This window comes from Schistocerca piceifrons, chromosome 4 (assembly GCF_021461385.2).
Source record: "Schistocerca piceifrons isolate TAMUIC-IGC-003096 chromosome 4, iqSchPice1.1, whole genome shotgun sequence".
Classification (NCBI taxonomy): domain Eukaryota; kingdom Metazoa; phylum Arthropoda; class Insecta; order Orthoptera; family Acrididae; genus Schistocerca; species Schistocerca piceifrons.
Window position 1 is genome coordinate 334,376,798 of NC_060141.1, and position 25,932 is coordinate 334,402,729.

Consider the following 25,932-nt stretch of genomic DNA (forward strand, 5'->3'; position numbering starts at 1 on the left):
CATTGAAACAAAGTCGTTTTTCGTTGCGACGGGATCTTCTCATGAAATTTCAAACATCAGTTTTCTCTTCCGATTGCGAAAACATTCTGTTGGTACCCACCTTCATAGGAAGAAATGATCATCGCGATAGAATAAGAGAAATCAGGGCTCGCACAGAAAAATTTAAGTGCTCGTTTTTCCCGCGCGCCGTTCGCGAGTGGAACGGTAGAGAGACAGCTTGAAGGTGGTTCATTGAACCCTCTGCCAAGCACTTCATTGTGAATAGCAGAGTAATCATGTAGATGTAGATGAAAAAAAAAAAAAAAACATTGCAGAGGCCGTTTTCCAATAGGGAAACTTCGCCCACACACCGCTTTTGTAGCCCAACATACGCTATTGAGGTCGACATGTTGCCTTCGCCGGCTCGATCTCCAGATCTGCCTCCAATCGAGCACATGTGGGACATCTTCGGAAGACGAGTCCAGTGACATCTATAAACAATATTAACCATCCCATTATTGACCGACCATGTGCAACAGGCATGGACCTCCATCCCACAAACTGACATCCGACATCTGTACCATATAATGCATCTACGTTTGCGTGCTTACATTCAGAAGTCTCCATTATTGTAAATTAATTTGTTTGTTGTGTTTTTTTCCTCCAGTGCATATTTAAATCTTCGTAGTGCAATTTATAGCGTGTTCTCATTTTTTTGCTAGTAGTTATCAATCCATCTTTCTGAAAACAGTCATTGTAACTTTCAAGGTGAATTGCTTTATTCATTTTGAAAGTAATCTGAAAGTAAGCACCAAGTGCTCAGAACTCTTTTAATTAGAATGGAAACAACTGCTATCTCTCGTTTACATCTATCAATCCCAGACCAGAAATGGATAAAATTTCCAAATTTCTCATTTTCTTGTCCCTATATTTTGTTTGAGACAACGAAATTACGTCGAAGTTCAGGCGACTTATTTCATTCTCTATTTCAGTGCATTTATTTTTGACGCTCTGAACATTCCATGTGCCAACTCTCAATGTCTTTTTTCATTATCAATAACTCTCCTATGTGTTTCCATCCACGTTTCGAGGCATCGCTATAGACTCACAAGCCTTAGGAAGCTCTTATGGACAATGGGGTACTGGCCCATTGGGCCAACGCCCAACATGGTAAGCCAGGATTAGACATTAGGTTTTACTCTACTAGGGGAATTAGCTTCACTACACCTGAAGGGAACCTCTTTCCCTAGTTGGAATACATTACGTCTGGCTGCTCTCTTGAGGCCTGTCCGACTTTGGTGGGGCTGCTGGTAGCTACGCTACCGCCGACGCAGCCCTCAGTTTAACTGAAGCACGCAGACCCTCCCGTCCGGTACTGAAAGTACTTTGAGCACATCAATGAAAGAATAAAGAATCACGATGTGCGCATTCAACATGCCCTGAATTAAGAGATAGAAGATAACAGGAATACAGCGAAATACTGTTATTTATTGATACTTGTATTATGATCCCTGGCATGCCTGATCAGTCTTTGAAAGCACTCAATCAGATGCCTAACTACATGCTACTGAAGCACAATGTGAACCGTACATTAAATGGATAACGTATTCAAATTGTAGTACGTGCACGAAAAAAATAACAGAAATATCAAAAGAGCATCGGCAGAGAGACGCGAATGCCTGCATGGACAGCATTCAATTTGAGCTACGAATCGTTAGACAATAATATTCATCATAACTGCCTAGCACGTGATCGTAAACTATCCACAGCTGTCATTTGGCCAAATTATAAGCACGGAAAGGAATCATCATACTTACGAAAGGTATCTGCGCCGTCAAACACAGAATAACTTCCCAGGGCACTCCTTTTCTTTACCGACGAGCGGCGTGGACAAGGACTCAGGAGAAGCAAGACTCCTTTTATGTGGACACATCTATGTATCAAAGTAGTAGCAGCGGCGACATATGGGATTTTAGAAATAAGTATTAGCGTGGACCAAAACAAGACAAAAATACCCAGTAAACGTGAGCTCTAAAAGGCATACCTAATGACCTGCGAGCCCTTGTTAATCTTCGCTACAATGAAACACATCCTTTCTGCTGCAGACTCTTTGCTATATATATGACCTACAGTATACGTAAACAGATGAGGCCACATTCCTGTGTTATTGTCCACGAATACAGCATTTGTTAGTCTTATTGGAAAGAACCTTATTCACAGATTCGAGTAATCTTAGCGCATAAATTAGTTCTAATAGAACAAGTTTATATGTTGATAAATTAATGAAATGGTTTTATGTTATATTTTCTCTTTGCAGTTACTAGCATAGATGAAGCCTATCAGTGGGGACACGTGAATTTGGTGTATGCATGCCACATTAATGAAGTACGACACTACAGGAACGAGTCATTAGTGCTTGCCATCGCATAGGTGACCAACCTGGAGTTTTTCAGAGAGTGAGCGATTCCCTAAGACGTCGAACAAAAGCACGCTTTACCATATAAGTGAACACCATATTGAAATCCTTTAGCGGTAGCTCACAGGTGCAAATCGTGTGTAACAGCAAGCACGTTACATTGGAAGTACAACGACAGAAAAAAGTGTATTCATTCATTGGTTCAAATGGCTCTGAGAACTATGGGACTTAACATCTATGGTCATCAGTCCCCTAGAACTTAGAACTACTTAAACCTAACTACCCTAAGGACAGCACACAACACCCAGCCATCACGAGGCAGAGAAAATCCCTGACCCCGCCGGGAATCGAACCCGGGAACCCGGGCGTGGGAAGCGAGAACGCTACCGCACGACCACGAGATGCGGGCTTTCATTTATTGATTCAGTTGTTTATTGCATTCTGCAGGTAGTTCAAAATAGCAAACATTTGCACAGTAGCGAACAGGTGCTCACAGCTCTTTAAGGCACACCTTTTAGAACTCACGTTTATGGGACTTTTTTCTGGTTGTGGTCCATATCACCACTTCTGGGAGACTTTTCTTTTAAGAATCTGTAAATGTAGGAGCTTCAGGCAGTAACTTACACGTATAAACCCCCCCCCTCCCCCCCTCCACGCGTTAAAACCATTGCGCATTGTCAGAAGTGTGCCTGCAGACATAGTTCTGTTGTAGTAAGGACAACAGGTGCATCGCAGTATGCGAATGAAGTGGCTCGGCAACTGGAAATATAAACGAAAGTTGTAGTACGTTAGACAGTACGATTCTTGTGGGTAAAATGTCTAAATAGCACACAGATTCATCGTGAAATTCTAGCAATGTATGGGCAAATGCAATGTTGCGCCGAATCGCAGTGAAATGGTGTCAACAATTTGACAAAGGTCACACAAACGTGGGTGACACAGATCCACCATGCAGTCCAGATTTTTTGATTACGAACTTTTCGGAAAGCTGAAAGGACATCTGTGTGGCAAAGAGATTTTCCAGTTATGAGGACGGTTCCACACAGTGGTTCTTGAACGTAGCAGTTCTCGAAAGACTCCATGACGAAGCGGATTTATGTCGTCGAGGATTTGACCGATGAGCGATTGGTAGAACGTTTAGGCAGTTGTTTACAGAGACTTGGAGACTACATACAAAAATAGTGTCATGTATCTCCGTCACTTTGTGTGTGTTGCAGCATTCAACAAAAGTTACTTGACGAGTCATAATAATGTACAACTTACTTTTTGAAGTCCACTCGTAAGTCGCTGCTTATATACTATCTAAACAAAAGTATCCGGATACCCTCAAAACATACATTTTTCATTTTAGGTGCATTGTGCTGCCACATAATGCCAGGTACTCCATATCATGGACCTCAGTAGTCATTAGACAGCGTGAGAGAACAGAATGTGGCGCTCCGCGGAAATCACGGACTTCGAACGTGGTCAGGTGACAGGGTGTCACTTGTGTCATACGCCTGTACGTGAGATTTCCACAGTCCTAAACATCCTTAGGTCCACTGTTTCTGATGTGATAGTGAAGTGGAAACGTGAAGGAACAGGTACAGCTCAAAAGCGTACAGGTCGACCTGTTCTGTTGACTGACTGAAACCGCCGACAGTTGAAGAGGGTCGTAGTGTGTAATAGAACTCTATTCCGCGTGACATAATCACGGTCGTGGTTCATGTGCGCAACACGCACTGTCACTAATGGTGTCTGTTTCCTATCTGTAGTAAAGGCACAAACGCAATAGCAACACTGCACAAAGCCGGCTGCCTTCACACCCACTCTCTACCACCTGAATAGCTGTACCACTGACATCAAATGCGGTCCCATTTGACTGCATTTGTCGGTATTTTGGATATCATACTATTGCACATATGTCGTGCACAACTATTCCAATCAACAATGTTAATTTTCCTGCGAATATCAATGCCTTTATAATGATTACCACTGCATTAGTAACCTCTTCAGAACAGGCGCAGGAATTTCAATAAAATTATTGTTGGTTTTGTAAGACGTGTGTATTTCTATTGTCTATTGTCAAACCACAATTTATGAAAGATGTTTATATTTTATTAATAGGATTAAGTAGGAATAATTAATATTTGTCATGTTGGAAATAATTGTGGTAGCAGGGAATGTCTGCACCAAAGTGTTGTTGGCAACAGAGACCGCAAAAAAATGGTTCAAATGGCTCTGAGCACTATGGGACTCAACTGCTGAGGTCATTAGTCCGCTAGAACTTAGAACTAGTTAAACCTAACTAACCTAAGGACATCACAAACATCCATGCCCGAGGCAGGATTCGAACCTGCGACCGTAGCGGTCTTGCGGTTCCAGACTGCAGCGCCTTTAACCGCACGGCCACTTCGGCCGGCCACAGAGACCGCACATTGATACAATTTTAAAAATGGCGGGAGAGACCGCGTATGGATACATTTTAAGAAAAGAGTGGGAAAGACCTCGAACTGATACATTTTGTAATGGTAGCAGGGATTGTCTGCACCAGAAAGCATTGTTGGCAGGAGAGACCGCACTTTAGCGTTCGTAGGAAGTCAGCAGTAAGCGAGAAGTGAAAGGAGTCGGTAGCAGGTCTGAAGCGAGAAGTTGAGAGGAGCGGTGTGCCTGCCAGCCACCAGCTATGATTTACAAGAGATTATAAAGGGATGTACAGAGACATCAGCTAACTATTATCATAAGAGGAACTAATATTATTGAATTATTTTTTTGAGAAACTCAAAACTACTGAAGGATGATTGCGCAGTGCTAGTTGTAAGATTATTCTAAAAAGTAAGTCCCATTTGAACGTTTGTAAAATCATTTTATTCAGAATATAATTAATTTTTGCCGGCAGTATTGCATTACTGATTATAATCCATCCCAAAAACCATCAACGTAAAATTTCGCAAAATTTTACTGTTGTCAAGAAAAAGTTTAACTATGAATTACGTAACTTCAGTCAAATTAATTAAAGAATAACGTCAGCTTTGCTATTAAAGAATAACGTCAGCTTTGCTAATAAATACTGCCACTTATTATGACAGGCCACCAGCAGCTAATAGAGTATAGTAAAACAGAGCAAGTATATTCATGTCACAGTTCGATGTAGCAGTCAGATGGCGATCCAGTAACAGTAGAAAAGAGGTAAGGAACAGTTTTAGGTTATTGCAGATAACGACTGAGGGCCACGACGACGACACATTCTATGTTTCGTCGAAATAATCAGAAAATAACTTTTAATAAGCAGTATTTAAATTTTTATGCGGAGATTGAGAGAGAGAATTAATTTCAAAAGGAAGATTTCATTTGTTGTTATTAAGCAAGAGGTAGAAATGCAAAGGGAAGGTTTCATAGGTTATTGTAGAAGGGAACAAAAGAGATATAGAGGAGACGGGAAGGTTTCAGATTTTAGATCGCGTCATTTCGTAAAGCAAACAGTCGTTTCGACGGCAATTGTAAGTTGCCTTCGTTAGGGAATGTGAAACAGTTCTTGCCAATCTTTTGGAAACTAGCTCCGGCCCTGAAAGCCTTCGCTCGTGTGTGGAACAGGTAGTTACGGCGACGGGTGACGTGGTGGATCGTCAGCTGCGTTCTGCATGCACGCCCCCTCGCTGATCCCTCCGCTCAGACTGCAGTAGCCCCTCCCCCCTGGTCGGAGCACGCTTCCTCCCCCCTGCTCCGCCCACCCTGCCGAAGCTGAATAAACGCGTCATCCGAGTAGCTTATCTGCGTAGCCGTGTCTGGGGGTGTGGCGGGGCGCACGCCGTACTGATCTCGCATTCAGACGTAATGTGACGAACGCTGCGGAGGCGGGCGAGGGAGGGGGCGGCGCAGGCACTCCGCGGCGCGATAGCGCCGAACGCGCCAATATCAATATTTCTCTCTCTCGTCGTGTGTGCCCTGCTGAATATGCGATAGATTCTCACGGCTGAATAACTTTCTCCGCGGCCCGAGCACGGAGGAAGGTGTACGAGGTGAGGAGCAATTTATTTTTGTTGCCTCCGGACCACCGACGCTGCAATACCTCTCACAGCAGGGTATGTGTTCATGTCACCTTTACCCTGCAGGTGCTGGCCCGTCTCAAACGTTTTGCGCCCTCGAGGCCTACGTCGGGTAGTGCTCCAGAGCTAGCTAGATAAGCGACACAGCTAAAATGGGAAGTCATATAACCTGTGAACATTTTCGATGCTAATATTGGAAACTTCAGGAGGTAAAAAGGCGGAGATGTCATCAGTCCGAAGTTTGGCTTGAGCAACACTGTCTCTTCACTTAATTAACATTTGAACTGACTTCCTCAGCCAATTACATTGAACAAACGTAATGGGACAGCGACGTGCACATATGTAGATGGCTGTAGTGTCACGCAGACCGCAGACAAGGTATAAAAGGGTAGTCCATTGTCGGAGCTGTCATTTGTGCACAAGTGATTCATGTGGAAACGTTCCCGACGTGATTATGGCCGCACGAAGGGAATTAACAGACTCAGAACATGGAATGGCAGTTGGAGCTAGACGCATAGGACATTCCATTAGGGAAATCGTTAGAGATATATTCTGAGATCCACAGTGTCAAGAGTGTGCCCAGACTACCTAATTTGAGGCAATACCTCTCACCACGGACAACGAAGTGTTCGACAGCCTTCGCTTAACGACCTAGATCAGCTGCGTTTGCGTAGAGTAGTCAGTGCTAACAGACAAGTAAAACAGCTGCAGAAATCAATGTGGGACGTACGACGAACGTATCCGTTGGGACAGTGCGGTGAAATTTGGCACTAATCGACTATAGCAGCAGACGACCAACGTGAGTGCGTTTCCTATCAGGAGGACATCGTTGCAGAGCCTCTTCTGGTCTCATGACCATATCGGTTGGACTCTAGGCGAATGGAAAACCGTGGACTGGTCAGATGAGTCCTGATTTTGGTTGGTAAGAGCTGATGGTAGGGTTAGAGTGTGGCGCAGACCTCACAAAGCCGTGTACCCAGGTTGTCAAGAAGGCACTGTGCAAGCTTCTGGTGACTCCATTATGTTATAGGCTTTGTTTACCTGGAATGGACTGGATCCTCTGATCAGCTGAACGGATCTTTGACTGGAATTGGTTATGTTCAGCTACATGGAGTATTTGCGGCCATTATTGGACTTCATGTTCCCAAACAATGATTTCAAGTCACCGAGCCAAAATTGTTCACGTTTAAAGAACATTCTGAAGAATTCGTGCAAATGATTTGGCCTGAATCCGAAAATGGTACAAATGGCTCTGAGCACTATGGGACTTAACATCTGAGGTCACCAGTCCCCTAGATCTTAGAACTAATTAAACCTAACTAGCCTAAGGACATCACACACATCCATGCCCGACGCAGTATTCGAACCTGCGACCGTAGCGGTCATGGGGTTCCAGACTGAAGCGCATAGAACCGCTCGGCCACAACGGTCGGTGACATGAATGTCATCGAACGTTTATGGGATGTAATTGATGCGTCAGTTCGTACACAAAATCGTGCACGGGCAACACTCTTGCAAGTATGGTCGGCTATAGACGTAGCATCGCTCATTTTTTCTAAAGGGTCGTTCCAGAGACTTGTTGACTCCATGCCACGCCGAGTTACTGCACTACGCCGCGCAGAAGGAGGTTGGACACGATGTTACATATATCCCATGACTTTCGCCACCGCAGTGTATAAGTGGACCTGCAGCAGTGAACAAAAATAACGAAAAGCAAGGAACGCAAAACATTACCATGCCTTATACGGTTTGGGAAAACCATTGGCATTCAGAACAGCTTCCAGATGTCTCGGAATAATACTATTATTCTTGTCAAATTGTAGCATGGCCGGCTAACAATGATGGACCGCCGTTGTCTCCAAAATAGCCCACGAAGGGTCAATGACGTTGAGATCTGGTGACCATGGTGGCCATGGGAGAAGCGACAACTCATTCTCGCGCTGACAAAATGAGTACTGGACGATACGAGTTGTGTGAACAATAATCTCTTGGATCCCAACGACATCATTGGAGAACAAACATTGCACCCTAGGACAGATATGATCAGCCAAACTGGTCACATAACCTTTGCAGTAATGCGACCCTGCAGCATATGCTTGGTGTACATGCAATACCAGAAAATGATGGGCCAAACCATCACCAGACCCACGGCATGTTTCACTTCTGGGACGTAAACGCGCCTGTATTTGGAAACAGTGTCAAATAAGACTCATCCGACCAAATTATGTTCTTCTATTGCTTCGTAGTTCAGGTTTTACTGTGTGGTCTCCATGTCTTCCTGTCACGGGAATTTGCATCACTGATGAATGGTTTCGGAATTCCATCTCGCCCGGCAAATCCCTGCTTCTGGAGCTCCCTCCGTGTTGTTTTGGTTGTGCAACATCCAGTTCTCTAGAGGTTTTAGCAGCCGTCGTCCTCCTATTTTTTGTCACAGGCCTGTTCAATGACCGGCCGTCACGACTACGCAGAAGATCCTTTCGTCCGCGTTGTGACAGCGGATGAGGTTTTCCCGATTTCCCTGTAGTCGGTATAAATCTTCAATACGGTGCCTCTTGAAACACCAAAGACTTCGGCAACCTTAGTTCCGGAAGCATCCGCCATATGAGTACCAACAATTTGCCCAAGTCCGAATGAAGTGAGCTCCGACATGATGCACTCATAACTATGCAGAACATTGTTCTGACCGCTGCTGACCCTTGCAACGAATTGAGGAATTGAGGACATTGTACAGGCGTAGTTCATGATCAAATACAACAGCCCAACTCGCAGGTTTTGCTACTATCAACATTCCATACTTTTATTCAAGCCTCGTACAATTTAACATTGACTACCAGCCGCGGTTCGATAATAAATGTAGACGGATATCCGTGAGTCGAAGAATGAAAAACTATTGGAAGTAACTATTAATTTAGTAATTAGCGCTTGATTCACTTATATAACCGAGGGTAACGGTTGGAAGAGTAGAAACAGGGTGGTTATCGGATTAACTAACTACAACTGGACCAAAGAGAACGCGCCTTGCAAACCCACTGTTACTTCATCTCCTTTCGAGACGTCAGTCTATAATGTATTGTATCCTGAGACGTCAGTGTGTAACGTATCACTCACTGGCCGCTCCAGTGTGGTCGCTCTGTTCACTATTGCGGACGCCAGAGTGGGTTTCCGGAATCGGGGCGGATTCACCCTGCAGATCATGGACCGGTCTTCACGAAATTCTTCCCGAAATACACTCCTGGAAATTGAAATAAGAACACCGTGAATTCATTGTCCCAGGAAGGGGAAACTTTATTGACACATTCCTGGGGTCAGATACAACACATGATCACACTGACAGAACCACAGGCACATAGACACAGGCAACAGAGCATGCACAATGTCGGCACTAGTACAGTGTATATCCACCTTTCGCAGCAATGCAGGCTGCTATTCTCCCATGGAGACGATCGTAGAGATGCTGGATGTAGTCCTGTGGAACGGCTTGCCATGCCATTTCCACCTGGCGCCTCAGTTGGACCAGCGTTCGTGCTGGACGTGCAGACCGCGTGAGACGACGCTTCATCCAGTCCCAAACATGCTGAATGGGGGACAGATCCGGATATCTTGCTGGCCAGGGTAGTTGACTTACACCTTCTAGAGCACGTTGGGTGGCACGGGATACATGCGGACGTGCATTGTCCTGTTGGAACAGCAAGTTCCCTTGCCGGTCTAGGAATGGTAGAACGATGGGTTCGATGACGGTTTGGATGTACCGTGCACTATTCAGTGTCCCCTCGACGATCACCAGTGGTGTACGGCCAGTGTAGGAGATCGCTCCCCACACCATGATGCCGGGTGTTGGCCCTGTGTGCCTCGGTCGTATGCAGTCCTGATTGTGGCGCTCACCTGCACGGCGCCAAACACGCATACGACCATCATTGGCACCAAGGCAGAAGCGACTCTCATCGCTGAAGACGACACGTCTCCATTCGTCCCTCCATTCACGCCTGTCGCGACACCACTGGAGGCGGGCTGCACGATGTTGGGGCGTGAGCGGAAGACGGCCTAACGGTGTGCGGGAACGTAGCCCAGCTTCATGGAGACGGTTGCGAATGGTCCTCGCCGATACCCCAGGAGCAACAGTGTCCCTAATTTGCTGGGAAGTGGCGGTGCGGTCCCCTACGGCAGTGTGTAGGATCCTACGGTCTTGGCGTGCATCCGTGCGTCGCTGCGGTCCGGTCCCAGGTCGACGGGCACGTGCACCTTCCGCCGACCACTGGCGACAACATCGATGTACTGTGGAGACCTCACGCCCCACGTGTTGAGCAATTCGGCGGTACGTCCACCCGGCCTCCCGCGTGCCCACTATACGCCCTCGCTCGAAGTCCGTCAACTGCACATACGGTTCACGTCCACGCTGTCGCGGCATGCTACCAGTGTTAAAGACTGCGATGGAGCTCCGTATGCCACGGCAAACTGGCTGACACTGACGGCGGCGGTGCACAAATGCTGCGCAGCTAGCGCCATTCGACGGCCAACACCGCGGTTCCTGGTGTGTCCGCTGTGCCGTGCGTGTGATCATTGCTTGTACAGCCCTCTCGCAGTGTCCGGAGCAAGTATGGTGGGTCTGACACACCGGTGTCAATGTGTTCCTTTTTTCATTTCCAGGAGTGTATTTATAAATGGGTTCTGCTGAAGACGTACGAAGATGACTTAAGGGTTTGACTTCCCCATGATGACAGGTGGTTTTTAGAATCGAGTGGAAAAGAACTGGCAGCACTTTACACTGCAGTGACATCAGTGATAGCAGGATATGGCCAATCGAAATGCCTGCATCCCGTTTATGAAGGTGATACTCAGAAGTAGCCTGAATGTTACATAATTTCAAGGAGCAGTCGTGGAACTCCCAAAATCAAAGTGGTAGGCAGCACCTCTCTCAGGGTAAGAGGAGAGTCGTGAACCCTCTCGAACACAGTTCGTGTTTTAAAGGTAGTTACCTATATGATAATTTATTACGTCCACGGTCGTTTCCGAATTACGGTGTTGACATTATCGTTTTAGCACTTGTTATCATCTACAGATGTCATTAATTGGCTAACAGCTTCGTTAAGATATATAATTGTTCCTATTAAGCATCAAAAAAGTTTTGCATCACCTCGCTTCCGAGAGTACCGAAACTTCTACTGAAATTGGAATAAAGATCAACATAATTTTCGCCCTTTCTATTGCTCATGAAAACCACACATTGCATGTTGTATCACCATACACCGAGACCTTAGAAGATGGTACCTCTAAAACCCAGTAGCACGTCCTCTTGCATTCATGCATGCCTGTATTCGTCGTGGCATACTATCCACAAGTTCATCAAGGCTCTGTTGGTCCAGATTGTCACATTCGTCAACGGCTCTCAGAGTGGTTGGTGGGTCACATCGTCCATAAACAGCCCTTTTCAACCTGTCCCAGTCATCTTCGACTGGGTTCATGTCTGGGGAACATGCTGGGTACTCTAGTCGAGCAATGTCGTTATCCTGAAGGAAGTCATCCACACAATGTACACGATGGCGGCGCGAATTGTCGTCCCGACTGGGTTCATGTCTGGAGAACATGCTGGCTACTCTAGTCGAGCAATGTCGTTATCCTGAAGGAAGTCATTCACACAATGTGCACGATGGCGGCGCGCATTGTCGTCCATACAGACGATTGCCTCGCCAATATGCTGCCGATATGGTTGCACTATCGATCGGAGGATGGCATTCACGTATCGTACAGCCTTCATGGCGCCTTTCATGACACCGGCGGTGTACGTCAGCCCCTCATAATGCCGCCCCAAAACAGCAGAGAACCTCCACCTTGCTGCACTCGCTGGACAGTATGCCGAAGGCGTTCAGTCTGACCGGGTTGCCTGCAAACGCGTCTCCGACGATTGGTGGTTGAAGGCATATGCGACACTCATCGGTGAAGAGGGTGTGACGTCAATCCTGAGCGGTCCATTCGGCATGTTGTTGGGCCCATCTGTACCGCGCTGCATGGTGTCGTGATTGCAAAGATGAACCTCGCCATGAGCGTCGGGAGTGAAGTTGCGCATCGTGCAGCCTACTGCGCACAGTCTGAGTCGTAAAACGACGTCCTGTGGCTGCACGAAAGGCATTATTCAACATGGTGCCGTTGCTGTCAGGGTTCCTCCGAGCCATAATCCGTAGGTAGCAGTCATCCCTGCATTAGTAGCTTTTGGGCGGCCTGAGCAGGCATGTCATCGACAGTTCCTGTCTCTCTGTATCTCCTCCATGTCCGAACAACGTCGCTTTGATTCACTCCGAGACGCCTGGACACTTCCCTTGTTGAGAGCCCTTCCTGGAACAAAGTAACAAAGCGGACGCGATCGAACCGCGGTATTGACCGGCTATGCATGGTTGAACTACAGACCAGACAACACGAGCTGGGTACCTTCTTCCTGGTGGAATGACTGGAACTGATCGGCTGTCGGATCTCCTCCTTCTAATAGGCGCTGCTTCTGCATGGTTGTTTACATCTCTGGGTTGATTTAGTGACATCTCTGAACAGTCAAAGGGACTATGTCTGTGATATAATATTCACAGTCAGCGTCTATTTTCAGTAGTTCTGGGAACCGAGGCGATGCAAAACTTTTTTTTGATTTGTGTACATTATCTAGTCAGAAGTACAAATGTAATGTAATGAGGAATTAACCTCTAGACGTCACGAGAGGCGGACCCGCCAGCACAAACAAAAGCGGGGAGTGCCGTGTCCTCACCAGAGAAGCAGCGACAGCAGAATGAATTGGCTAGCAGAGCTCAGTGACTTCGAACGTAGACTTGTAATTGGATATGACCTGAGTAACAAATGCAGCAGGGCCATTTCAACGCTTCTAAAGCTGACCAAGTAGACTGTCTGTGATGTGCTTCTGAAGTGGAAGGAACGCTATACACTTGTAGTAGGGACTATCGAGCACTACGGGGGGTGGTTGTAACAAAACAGTATTAAATAAATGTCAGAAATCACTCGTGAGTCCCTAAGTGTTAACCAGTAGTCCAGGTAGAGCACATTGTGCGTAGGAAGTTGAAAAGAATGGGGTACTCTGGTTGAGAAAGTCCTCATAAGCCACATATTTCTGTAATCATTGTTAAGCGGTTCCTGAGATGGTATAAAGAACGATGTTAATAGACTGTGCATGACTGAAAACTAGTAATGTCTGTGACAATCCGATGGAATGGTTTGGTTTTGGCAAATGCCTGGAGAACTTACCTGCCATCATGGCTAGTGACAATATTGAAGCGGGAGTGTTTTGCGAGGTTCGTATGTGGTCCCCTAACTGTGCTTAAGGATATTCTAAGCGCAGAGTGATACGAACGCATTTTTCAGCATTGTGTATTACATGTAGTAGAGGAACAATTTGGAGACGATCACTGTTTGAACCAGCATTACAGTGTACCCTGTCATAAAGAACCATTTATGGGGCACTGGTCTATGGACAGAAACGTTCCTGAAATGGATTGGCCTGTTCAGCGTCCCAACCTGATCTCCATGAAGCACCTCTAGGATGAGTTAGATAGCCGATTTCGCTTCAGACCCCAGCGTCCATCACTTCCTGCTCTAGTTTCAGCTGCCATTGACCCAAAGACATTCAGACGGCTTACTGAAAGTGTTCCCAGCAGAGCTGAAGCTATCATAAAGGCGAAGAGTGAACACACTACATATTAAAATCGACTGATAAGTGTCCGAACACCATTGATCAGACAGTGTATGAATTGTTTTCCTTTTGGAAGTCGGGCGATAGTAATCTTTCTTCACCAACGAGGTTGCTTTTCCAGTACAGATATCTACAAGCATTTCAAAGTGAACTCCTGTGCGGGATCGTGGAATTCAGCTCACGTACTTTCCGGTTTTCTAAGTAAGGGGCGCTAGATAGGCGGAGGCGCTGCATCACACTGCGGATCCCATAGTTAGCTGGAGTTGGTGTTCAACGAACGAAGCGCACGTGGCAAAGTTTAATACAAGCCGATGAATTCCATTTGTGTCTTTAGAAATCTGAGTGTTGTCTTTTTTGTGTTTCTCGCTGTTGAGTTTATTTCCTAGTTGGTCTTTATGGAACTTGTAGGTAAAGGTTACTAGATAGTTACAGATTTTAATGATTGAATTTTGAGTAATAAGAACGTTAGCTCGGTATGGCGGTCAAAGTAAGGCTGGTGACTGTTATTTCAGACTGATTTTAGCAGTATAGCAGCGCATATAATTTATCCGGGACCACCAGTAAACCCTTCCGACTAAACCTTTGTAGTAATAAGTCACGTAATTAGTCTCTCTCGGCTCACCTCACTAACAGTGAGTGGTAAAACGTCCCCTTAGAGAAATTAATGAATTACTGTGCTAATAAACCTCTACGTTATTTGATTTTCAAACAGCTGAGCAAAACTGAACGTACTCAGACATTACTGTCTACATCTACATCTACATGTACATCTACATCTACATCTACATTGATACTCCGCAAGCCACCCAACGGTGTGTGGCGGAGGGCACTTTACGTGCCACTGTCATTACCTCCCTTTCCTGTTCCAGTCGCGTATGGTTCGCGGGAAGAACGACTGTCTGAAAGCCTCCGTGCGCGCTCTAATCTCTCTAATTTTACATTCGTGATCTCCTCGGGAAGTATAAGTAGGGGGAAGCAATATATTCGATACCTCATCCAGAAACGCACCCTCTCGAAACCTGGCGAGCAAGCTACACCGCGATGCAGAGCGCCTCTCTTGCAGAGTCTGCCACTTGAGTTTATTAAACATCTCCGTAACGCTATCACGGTTACCAAATAACCCAGTGACGAAACGCGCCGCTCTTCTTTGGATCTTCTCTATCTCCTCCGTCAACCCGACCTGGTACGGATCCCACACTGATGAGCAATACTCAAGTATAGGTCGAACGAGTGTTTTGTAAGCCACCTCCTTTGTTGATGGACTACATTTTCTAAGCACTCTCCCAATGAATCTCAACCTGGTACCCGCCTTACCAACAATTAGTTTTATATGATCATTCCACTTCAAATCGTTCCGTACGCATACTCCCAGATATTTTACAGAAGTAACTGCTACCAGTGTTTGTTCCGCTATCATATAATCATACAATAAAGGATCCTTCTTTCTATGTATTCGCAATACATTACATTTGTCTATGTTAAGGGTCAGTTGCCACTCCCTGCACCAAGTGCCTATCCGCTGCAGATCTTCCTGTATTTCGCTACAATTTTCTAATGCAGCAACTTCTCTGTATACTACAGCATCATCCGCGAAAAGCCGCATGGAACTTCCGACACTATCTACTAAGTCATTTATATATATTGTGAAAAGCAATGGTCCCATAACACTCCCCTGTGGCACGCCAGAGGTTACTTTAACGTCTGTAGACGTCTCTCCATTGATAACAACATGCTGTGTTCTGTTTGCTAAAAACTCTTCAATCCAGCCACACAGCTGGTCTGATATTCCGTAGGCTCTTACTTTGTTTATCAGGCGACAGTGCGGAACTGTATCGAACGCCTTCCGGAAGTCAAGAAAAATAGCATCTACCTGGGAGCCTGTATCTAATATTTTCTGGGTCTCATGAACAAATAAGGCGAGTTGGGTCTCACACGATCGCTGTTTCCGGAATCCATGTTGATTCCTACATAGTAGATTCTGGGTTTCCAGAAATGACTTGATACACGAGCAAAAAACATGTTCTAAAATTCTACAAGAGATCGACGTAAGAGATATAGGTCTATAGTTTTGCGCATCTGCTCGACGACCCTTCTTGAAGACTGGGACTATCTGTGCTCTTTTCCAATCATTTGGAACCCTCCGTTCCTCTAGAGACTTGCGGTACACGGCTGTTAGAAGGGGGGCAAGTTCTTTCGCGTACTCTGTGTAGAATCGAATTGGTATCCCGTCAGGTCCAGTGGACTTTCCTCTATTGAGTGATTCCAGTTGCTTTTCTATTCCTTGGACACTTATTTCGATGTCAGCCATTTTTTCGTTTGTGCGAGGATTTAGAGAAGGAACTGCAGTGCGGTCTTCCTCTGTGAAACAGCTTTGGAAAAAGGTGTTTAGTATTTCAGCTTTACGCGTGTCATCCTCTGTTTCAATGCCATCATCATCCCATAGTGTCTGGATATGCTGTTTCGAGCCACTTACTGATTTAACGTAAGACCAGAACTTCCTAGGATTTTCTGTCAAGTCGGTACATAGAATTTTACTTTCGAATTCAATGAACGCTTCACGCATAGCCCTCCTTACGCTAACTTTGACATCGTTTAGCTTCAGTTTGTCTGAGAGGTTTTGGCTGCGTTTAAACTTGGAGTGGAGCTCTCTTTGCTTTCGCAGTAGTTTCCTAACTTTGTTGTTGTACCACGGTGGGTTTTTCCCGTCCCTCACAGTTTTACTCGGCACGTACCTGTCTAAAACGCATTTTACGATTGCCTTGAACTTTTTCCATAAACACTCAACATTGTCAGTGTCGGAACAGAAATTTTCGTTTTGATCTGTTAGGTAGTCTGAAATCTGCCTTCTATTACTCTTGCTAAACAGATAAACCTTCCTCCCTTTTTTTTATATTCCTATTAACTTCCATATTCAGGGATGCTGCAACGGCCTTATGATCACTGATTCCCTGTTCTGTACATACAGATTCGAAAAGTTCGGGTCTGTTTGTTATCAGTAGGTCCAAGATGTTATCTCCACGAGTCGGTTCTCTGTTTAATTGCTCGAGGTAATTTTCGGATAGTGCACTCAGTATAATGTCACTCGATGCTCTGTCCCTACCACCCGTCCTAAACATCTGAGTGTGCCAGTCTATATCTGGTAAATTGAAATCTCCACCTAAGACTATAACATGCTGAGAAAATTTATGTGAAATGTATTCCAAACTTTCTCTCAGTTGTTCTGCCACTAATGCTGCTGAGTCGGGAGGTCGGTAAAAGGAGCCAATTATTAACCTAGTTCGGTTGTTTAGTGTAACCTCCACCCATAATAATTCACAGGAACTATCCACTTCTACTTCACTACAGGATAAACTACTACTAACAGCGATGAACACTCCACCACCGGTTGCATGCAATCTATCCTTTCTAAACACCGTGTGTACCTTTGTAAAAATTTCGGCAGAATTTATCTCTGGCTTAAGCCAGCTTTCTGTACCAATAACGATTTCAGCTTCGGTGCTTTCTATCAGCGCTTGAAGTTCCGGTACTTTACCAACGCAGCTTCGACAGTTGACAATTACAATACCGATTGCTGCTTGGTCCCCGCATGTCCTGACTTTGCCCCGGACCCGTTGAGGCTGTTGCCCTTTCTGTACTTGCCCAAGGCCATCTAACCTAAAAAACCGCCCAGCCCACGCCACACAACCCCTGCTACCCGTGTAGCCGATTGTTGCGTGTAGTGGACTCCTGACCTATCCAGCGGAACCCGAAACCCCACCACCCTACGGCGCAAGTCGAGGAATCTGCAGCCCACACGGTCGCAGAACCGTCTCAGCCTCTGATTCAGACCCTCGACTCGGCTCTGTACCAAAGGTCCGCAGTCAGTCCTGTCGACGATGCTGCAGATGGTGAGCTCTGCTTTCATCCCGCTAGCGAGACTGGCAGTCTTCACCAAATCAGATAGCCGCCGGAAACCAGAGAGGATTTCCTCCGATCCATAGCGACACACATCATTGGTAACGACATGAGCGACCACCTGCAGATGGGTGCACCCTGTACCCTTCATGGCATCCGGAAGGACCCTTTCCACATCTGGAATGACTCCCCCCGGTATGCACACGGAGTGCACATTGGTTTTCTTCCCCTCTCTTGCTGCCATTTCCCTAAGGGGCCCCATTATTTAATTATTCTGAACATCAATAAACTGACACACAATATTTTTAGTGCAATGCAATCTGACTTTCAAAAATCCCTACAAAAGAATGGCCCTGACTCACAATAACCTATACCTTTCATGAATCACTTACCTCACAAAAATCTTCGTTACTCGACCTACTGCAATACAGCGAGCGCCAATACTGCCAGCTAAATAAAAGATTCTAATTACTGAAGGCACTAAATACTGATAGGCATAGTTAGCAAATGAAAGATTTTGATAGAGAACAAACAATGTATTTACCTTAATAGTGTTCAAAAGTCAGTTCATGACATCCAGTCCTACAAATTTACTGTCTCTGATGGACACACGTGCAGATCATCCGCTCTCAAAACTCTGTCATGTCTCTCCCCACATCCACCACTGCTGGCGGCTCACCTCCAACTGTGCAACGCTACGCGCTTTTCACATCCAACTGCCCAACTCTACAATGGCGAATATTCCTACAATGCCAACCAGCCACAGACTGCACACAGCACAGCCAGTGATTTTCATACAGAGCGCTAGGTGACGTTACCAACATAAAAACCTAAACAGCCTACTTACAGTGCGCCCTGGCCACGGGCGCGACTGTGACTTCACGCAACGACACGAAAGTTTCGAAGAAAGTTTCAAGTACTCCAAAACTGCTCTCATGGTAGTTTGTGTTTGTGTTGCTTCTCCTCGCAGTAGAAACATGTAACGAGGAGGAGATGCCTTGAAATACTATTATTACATTAGTATTTAAATAAACCAATTGTAATTGGTCCAATATAAATATATGATTAATTAATTCTATTGAGGTTGCACCCAATGTCTAGGATTAGTGTCTCTGACTAGCAAACAATATTTCAGGTCCTTTGTTCGATCTCAGCCATTGCTTAACTATTATTACATTAGTATTTAAATAAACCAATTGTAATTGGTCCAATATAAATATATGATTAATTAATTCTATTGAGGTTGCACCCAATGTCTAGGGTTAGTGTCTCTGACTAGCAAACAATATTTCAGGTCCTTTGTTCGATCTCAGCCATTGCTTAACTTTGAGTAAAAAAGTCACCTGCAATGGCTGCCAAAGATTTCCAGTTTAAGCAGTATCACTTGTTCTAAGTAATAAATACATTAAAGATTATTATCATTTCTGTAGAGGTGAATTCACAAGAAATTTACACACACTGCGATGTCTCAGACACTATTAGTGAAGAATTTTCAGTATAAATCTGCTGTTAATTATTACTGTTTAAATAAAATAAATATCTTCCCATAGGATTTTTGACCAATGTTTTTAAATTGTATTTCCATTCCTTAAAAATAAACTATAGCACCACAGACTCTGTAACTTAATATTTTTGACACTAGAAGAATGTGTCGTCCTATCTGCCACAGTAGCAATAAAAATTTTGAGTTCACTTGTACAGTAAAACAGTAAGCAGGTTGAAATAGATGTAGAGTGCAGTATTTAACAACATATAAGGAGGTCTGGACAAGAGAGACTAGCATGGAAGGCAGTATCAAAGCAATCTTTTAAATAATGTCTACAACATCAAAACAACCAATTTTGTTGGAGACATAGAATTTTATACGAGAATTTCATGAGCTGCACTTGTATTGTAACACCCCACCCATCACGTATATGGTTTTGGCGTGTGTTCATCCTAGCTAATTGACTAACATATCAACAGAGAGTGCAAAACTGCCGTGATATCGGATAACGCAAAGAAAGTAATAAGGCCCTGTGACTCCTAACTGAACTGCGGTGGCAGTGTTGACATTAATTGATTCAGAATTGATTCCCTTTAATTAAAAAGGGGTGCACATTGATGTTATATTCAGCTATTGAACACCAGATGCAAATGCTGAACATAAAATTAGTTAAGAACGTGACTTGAGATTTCAACTACTTGATTGAAAACAGATACAGTCGATTAGCACAAATTTATTTTAACTCACGACCTTCAATCATCACATTACATGACTCTCCTAACAGTCAGTGGGAATAAATTGCGTTTACGTGGAGTAAAACGCGATAAATCAAAATTAATTCCTATCGACTGACCCAGGTGTAATGCGAAGTACGAGAAGAATTCTACAGTGCATAGCCAGTGAAACCCTCGTGGAAACTTTGCCAGCGTGATTCAACAAATTAATCAGTGACCTAACTCAAGCCGCAGCGGGTGCAATATCACCGAACTCAGTGTGACGGGGCAGCGTCATTGTGTGGACGTCGGCCGGCCTCGTGGTGCTGCAAGGTTGCGCTCATCTATTCACTCCTAGCTATTTTGCTCAGTACATAGCTGAACCAAAACTTTCTATCTCCAAGCTCAATCGTTCCGTTTGCTAAGTCATAAACTGCAGAGATGCTCACTCTCTCTCAGCCAAGCTCAGTAAAGAACGCACTCTAGGCAAGCTGGGAACAGAAGACCACTACAGCGACTTCTGTCAGTCCACTCTTCGCCTCGATTTCCCCTCCAGCAAAATCACTTACCCCAATTGCAGCGCAAGTCGTGTTAATTATCCGTCGCTTTCCAGCATCGACCAATGCCTGCTCTGGGAAGTGAACAAATACCCACAAAATTTCCCTTCCTCTCAACTTCTGCTATTTAGCTCCTCCCAGGCCACCCATCAAGGTTAGCATCTGCATAAAACACCATTTTTTTCGAAATTCTGACTCCCAGGAGGGTACTTCAAATTCCTTGGTCCTACGTTCCCATTGGAGGCTGGCGTATTTCATTCTGTCTCTTCACCTGATTTACTTCAGACTCTGTGGACCGTGAATTCAGCGTGAAGTTGCTATAGTCACGAACACGCATATTTTGGCGTCTGTTGACCGCTCCACTGTAACTTTGCGCGGCTTTCTCGCATGTTTCACTGAAAACGTGACGACCAACATTTAGCAACAGGCGTCCAAGTTCTCCGTCTGCTTCCTGGTACACCAGCATGGGGTCAACCACCCTCTCACTGTCACTGTCACTGTCAACTCTGAATACTTCCCTGGGATAAATTAGCCTCCAGTAATCGACGTGTTTCCACAAAGTTTTCACATCACATGAATTACTTTAAAACCATCACCCAACATTAATTATTCCAATATGTCCCTACTATGCCCTCTACAAGATGCATTGTGCCTTGTCAGTCATTTTTGTTCAACCCTACTGTTCGCTCAACGTGAGTTCGGTGATCTTTAATGACTTTATGTAAGAGGCATAATTCTTGCCATCTTACAGTATGTGTGAAGTTATCTTCATGTAAGTATATACTTAACGTTTGTACAATTCACTTCGCTCCGAATACATTGGTTTTGGGCGATGTTCGTTGGTAGACATAATTTTTTTGGTTCAAAAGTGCAGCCCTTATATTAATATTCAAAATATTTATGTGATTCACTGCAAAGCTTTCATACATTTTGTATTTCTTCCGATTCTGGATATTTATCGTCCTAAATTGATCAAATTGTCTTGCAGGTTACATTTTCCAATATTAGAACATCCATGTATACGCGAGTGAAAAAGAAAATATGGAACCACCGAAAACGAAACACATTACCATGCCCAGTACGGCTATGAAAACCGTTGGTAATCAAAACGGCTTCCAGTCGTCACGGAATGGATAAACACACGTCCTTTATGGGGTTTAAGGGACTCTTATACAACTCTTCCTGTAAAATAATGGCAAATTCAGATAACGGTGATGGAGGTGGATAGCAGTCACGCACCTCTCTCTTCAAAGTAGAACACAAAGGCTCAGTAATAGTGAGGTCTGGTGACTGTGCTGTCTGGAGAGATGCGACAATTCATCCACGTGCTAACAAAACTAGTCCTGGACAATGGGAGCTATGTGAACAGCGGCCGTGTCGTCTTGGAACACAACATAACCATTGGGGAACAAACATTGTACCGTGGAACAGACCTGCTAAGCTAAAATGGTCGCATGACCGTTGGCGGTAGTGCAGCCTTGCTGAGTAAGCATAGGGCTCATTAATACGACGACATGGCTGCCCAAGTCATCGCCGAATCATCGCCATGTTCCATTCTTGAGACGTAATCTCAACCGTAAGTTTTAACTAGTCTGCAACAAAACTCTTCCGCAGAAAGGACTTTCTTCCACTGCTCTATAGTCCAAGTTTTGTATCTTCAGCATTATATTTTCTTGTTTACGCGCATTTGAATCACTGATTAGTGGTTTTGGACTTCCAGCACACCCTGAAAATCCCTGTTTCTGGAGATCTCTTTGTGTTTTGGTACTGACAGGGTCCGCCAGTGCGACATTCGGTTCTGTGGCGACTTTTGCACCTGTTATCTTCTTATATATCCATACAATACTAACGTTTTCGTCAAACTTGTTGCTTAGCGGATGATGTGTTTCTGCTTCCCTGTGATATAAATTTTCGACATGATACTCACCAAATACTTTGTCTACCTTGGTTACAGAATCACCCACCGTTAGATTAGATTAGTACTTGTTCCATAGATCATGAATACGACACTTCGTAATGATGTGGAACGTGACAGGTTAATAAAAGGTGTCTATACAAGATATTACACTACACAAAATATTACATGAAACTCAATATTTTTAATTTTTTTGTGGTGGTTGGGGAAATTACCCACTTACTATATCCAAAAATTCATATAATGAGTAGAAGGAGATGCCATTAAGAAATTCTTTTAATTTCCTTTCAAATGCTATATGGCTCTCTGTCAGACTTTTGATGCTATTAGGTAAGTGATCAAAGACTTTTGCGGCAGCATAATTTACCCCCTTCTGAGCGAAAATTAGATTTAACCTTGAGTAGTGAAGATCATCCTTCCTCTTAGTGTTGTAGCCATGTACACTGCTATTACTTTTGAATTCGTTCGGATTGTTAATAACAAATTTCATAAGTGAATATATATATATTGTGAGGCTACAGTGAAGATTTCTAGCTCTTTAAATAAGTGTCTGCAGGATGATCTTGGATGAGCTCCAGCAATTATTCTGATTACATGATTTTATGCAATGAACACTCTTTTACTCAATGATGAGTTATCCCAGAATATAATGCCATACGAAAGCAGAGAATGAAAATAGGAGTGATAAGCTAATTTACTCAGATATATATCGCCAAGATTTTCAATGACCCTAATAACATAAGTAGCTGAACTCAAACGTTTCAACAGATCGTCAGTGTGTTTTTTTCCAGTTCAACCCCTCATCAATGCATACACCTAGAAATTTTGAATGTTCTACCTTAGCTACCGATTTCTGATCGAAGTCAATTTTTATTAATGGTGTCATTCCATTTACTGTGTGGAACTGTATATACTGTGTTTTGTCAAAGTTTAATGAGAGATTTGCAGAGAACCACTTAATGATTTTCTGAGAAACATCGTTTACAATTTCACCAGTTAATTCTCGTCTGTTGGGTGTGATAGCTATACTTGTACCATCGGCAAAAAGTACCAGCTTTGCATCTTCGTGAATATAGAATGGCAAGTCATTAATATATGTTAAGAACAGCAGAGGACCCAAGACCGAGCCTTGCGGCACCCCATTCTTGATTGTTCCCCAGTTTGAGAAATCATCAGTGCGACCAACAACCTCGTTAAATGCTCTGAGCCACGATATGATGCACTAACAACTACACAGATTACTGTTCTGACCACAACTGGCTCTTGAAGACACAGCACAAGTGCCGTTCGTGATGGGACACAACAGCGCTGGCTGTGGACTTGGCTTACATCTGCTTCTGTGTTCAGACACTTATTTCTAGCTGTGTTTCCACATTTTTGTCCATCTCTATATGTAAGCATACACACGAGGTGCAACGATAAAGTAATGAGACTGGTTAGGAAAAGAAACATTCCTTACATTTTTAACCACCTACAATGGCAGCACCTTCAGAGAGACTCCTTTGCACCTGCACACGCTTACGCCATCTGTGTTCCTGTTGTCAGTAACATATCTGAAATTCATCTTCTAGTATACCAGCAAAAGCCCTTCTTACAGCTGTATGGATGTCCTGTACTGTTGCAAAATTGTGGTTTTTAACTGCTTCTATTTTGGGAACAAAAAGGTCACACAGGGCCGTGTGTGCTGGATAAGGTGGTTGTGGTAGCATTACAGTAGACTTTGACGTCAGAAACAGACAATGCAGTATGGGATGGTTGTTGTGACAAGGAACAAACGCAGGAGTACGCTGTAGTGTTTGCCACCCTGTGTAGCAAACAACCACTCTCTTTATTCTATTATCACACCTGGTAGTTCTGCACGCAGCGTTTGTAACTCTCAGTGTGTCCTTGTCATAATTGTGCTAAAGTAACTAATAACTAATTAGGGACGTGCGATGCCGACCGGCTCCTTGTCATCCTGTGGCATTTAGTGCCATTCGAGTGCGGTAGGGAGGGACATGGTGTCAACACACCTGGCCTTTGTCGGCTTCCCAGACCTTGCAGTAGTCAAGGTCTTGAATTGGCGTCACGAGGTTGAATCGACCCTGTCTCTGTCCCTCCACCAAGGAAAAATCCCTAGGAGTACCGGGAACTGAAACCGGATTCTCTGCCTGGTAGTCAGATTCTCTCACCACTCAGCAACGGACGCGGACTTAATGGTGTTACTAGTGTGATAGCTATGAAGAAACGTAAGGGAGATGTGGGGGTTTACTCACCGAAGAAAGCAGTCATTAAGACAGGAAAAACAAAAATTTATGCTCTGTATTAGATCTACAACTTTGCATCAGCCGTTTTGAAATAGGTGAGAGTAACGTCAAAAGATGGTGCAGGTGGTAAGTCGTAAGTATCGTACAGTAGGCTCACGCATGTGTAAACACAGCTCTATCAAAATATTAGTCGATTTGCGACTGCATCTTAAAGTTACTCTCGATTGATGATGCCAACTTACGAGCCCAATTCTGGTTATTTAGAGGAAGTTTTTACTTTCTATTTTAACATGAAGAAATCTGAGGCTGAGACTCATAAAATTCTGTGTAAAATTTATGCTGAGGAACCACCTATTACTGAAAGAACGTGCACAGAATGGTTTCAACACTTCAAGAACGGTGATTTTGGCCTCGAAGACGGACACGGCGGTGGACGAATGAAGGTTTTCTGAGCTACTCAAACCGATTTCAACAGTCACAGGAAATCGTTATCGAAAGAAAGTGATGCGTTTGAGCCCAACACTGAAAGACAAATGGCCACACGTCAGCGATAGATATGAAAAGGTGATTTTACAGCATGACATTGCCCGCCCCATGTCTCAAAGCCCGTCGAAACGTACTTGGAAACACTTCAGTGGACAATCCTACCCCATCCGCCGTATTCTCTAGACGTGGATCTCCTGAAAAGGCGCCCAGTTCTTCCACCGCGGGTTTCGTATGCTGCCCGAAAGCTGGCTGAAATCAGTGGCTAGCGTTGGCCAATACTTTTGTAAGGTGTCAGGCAAATCCAACACCTTTCATGAAAACCCTGACATGATAAGCAAATCCAGTAGTATGTCACATAGCTCCGAATAAATCGTGACATTAAATTAACCAAAGTAATACGAGTAACGAGTGAGCAAATGGAATACCACAGACTAACACAAGAATGCCTAATTGCATGTCATACCTTTCCACCGTCAGACAGACGCAGTTCCGAGGGGAGAAACGAGAACAGAAGCCGAGAGCAGAACCGTGTTG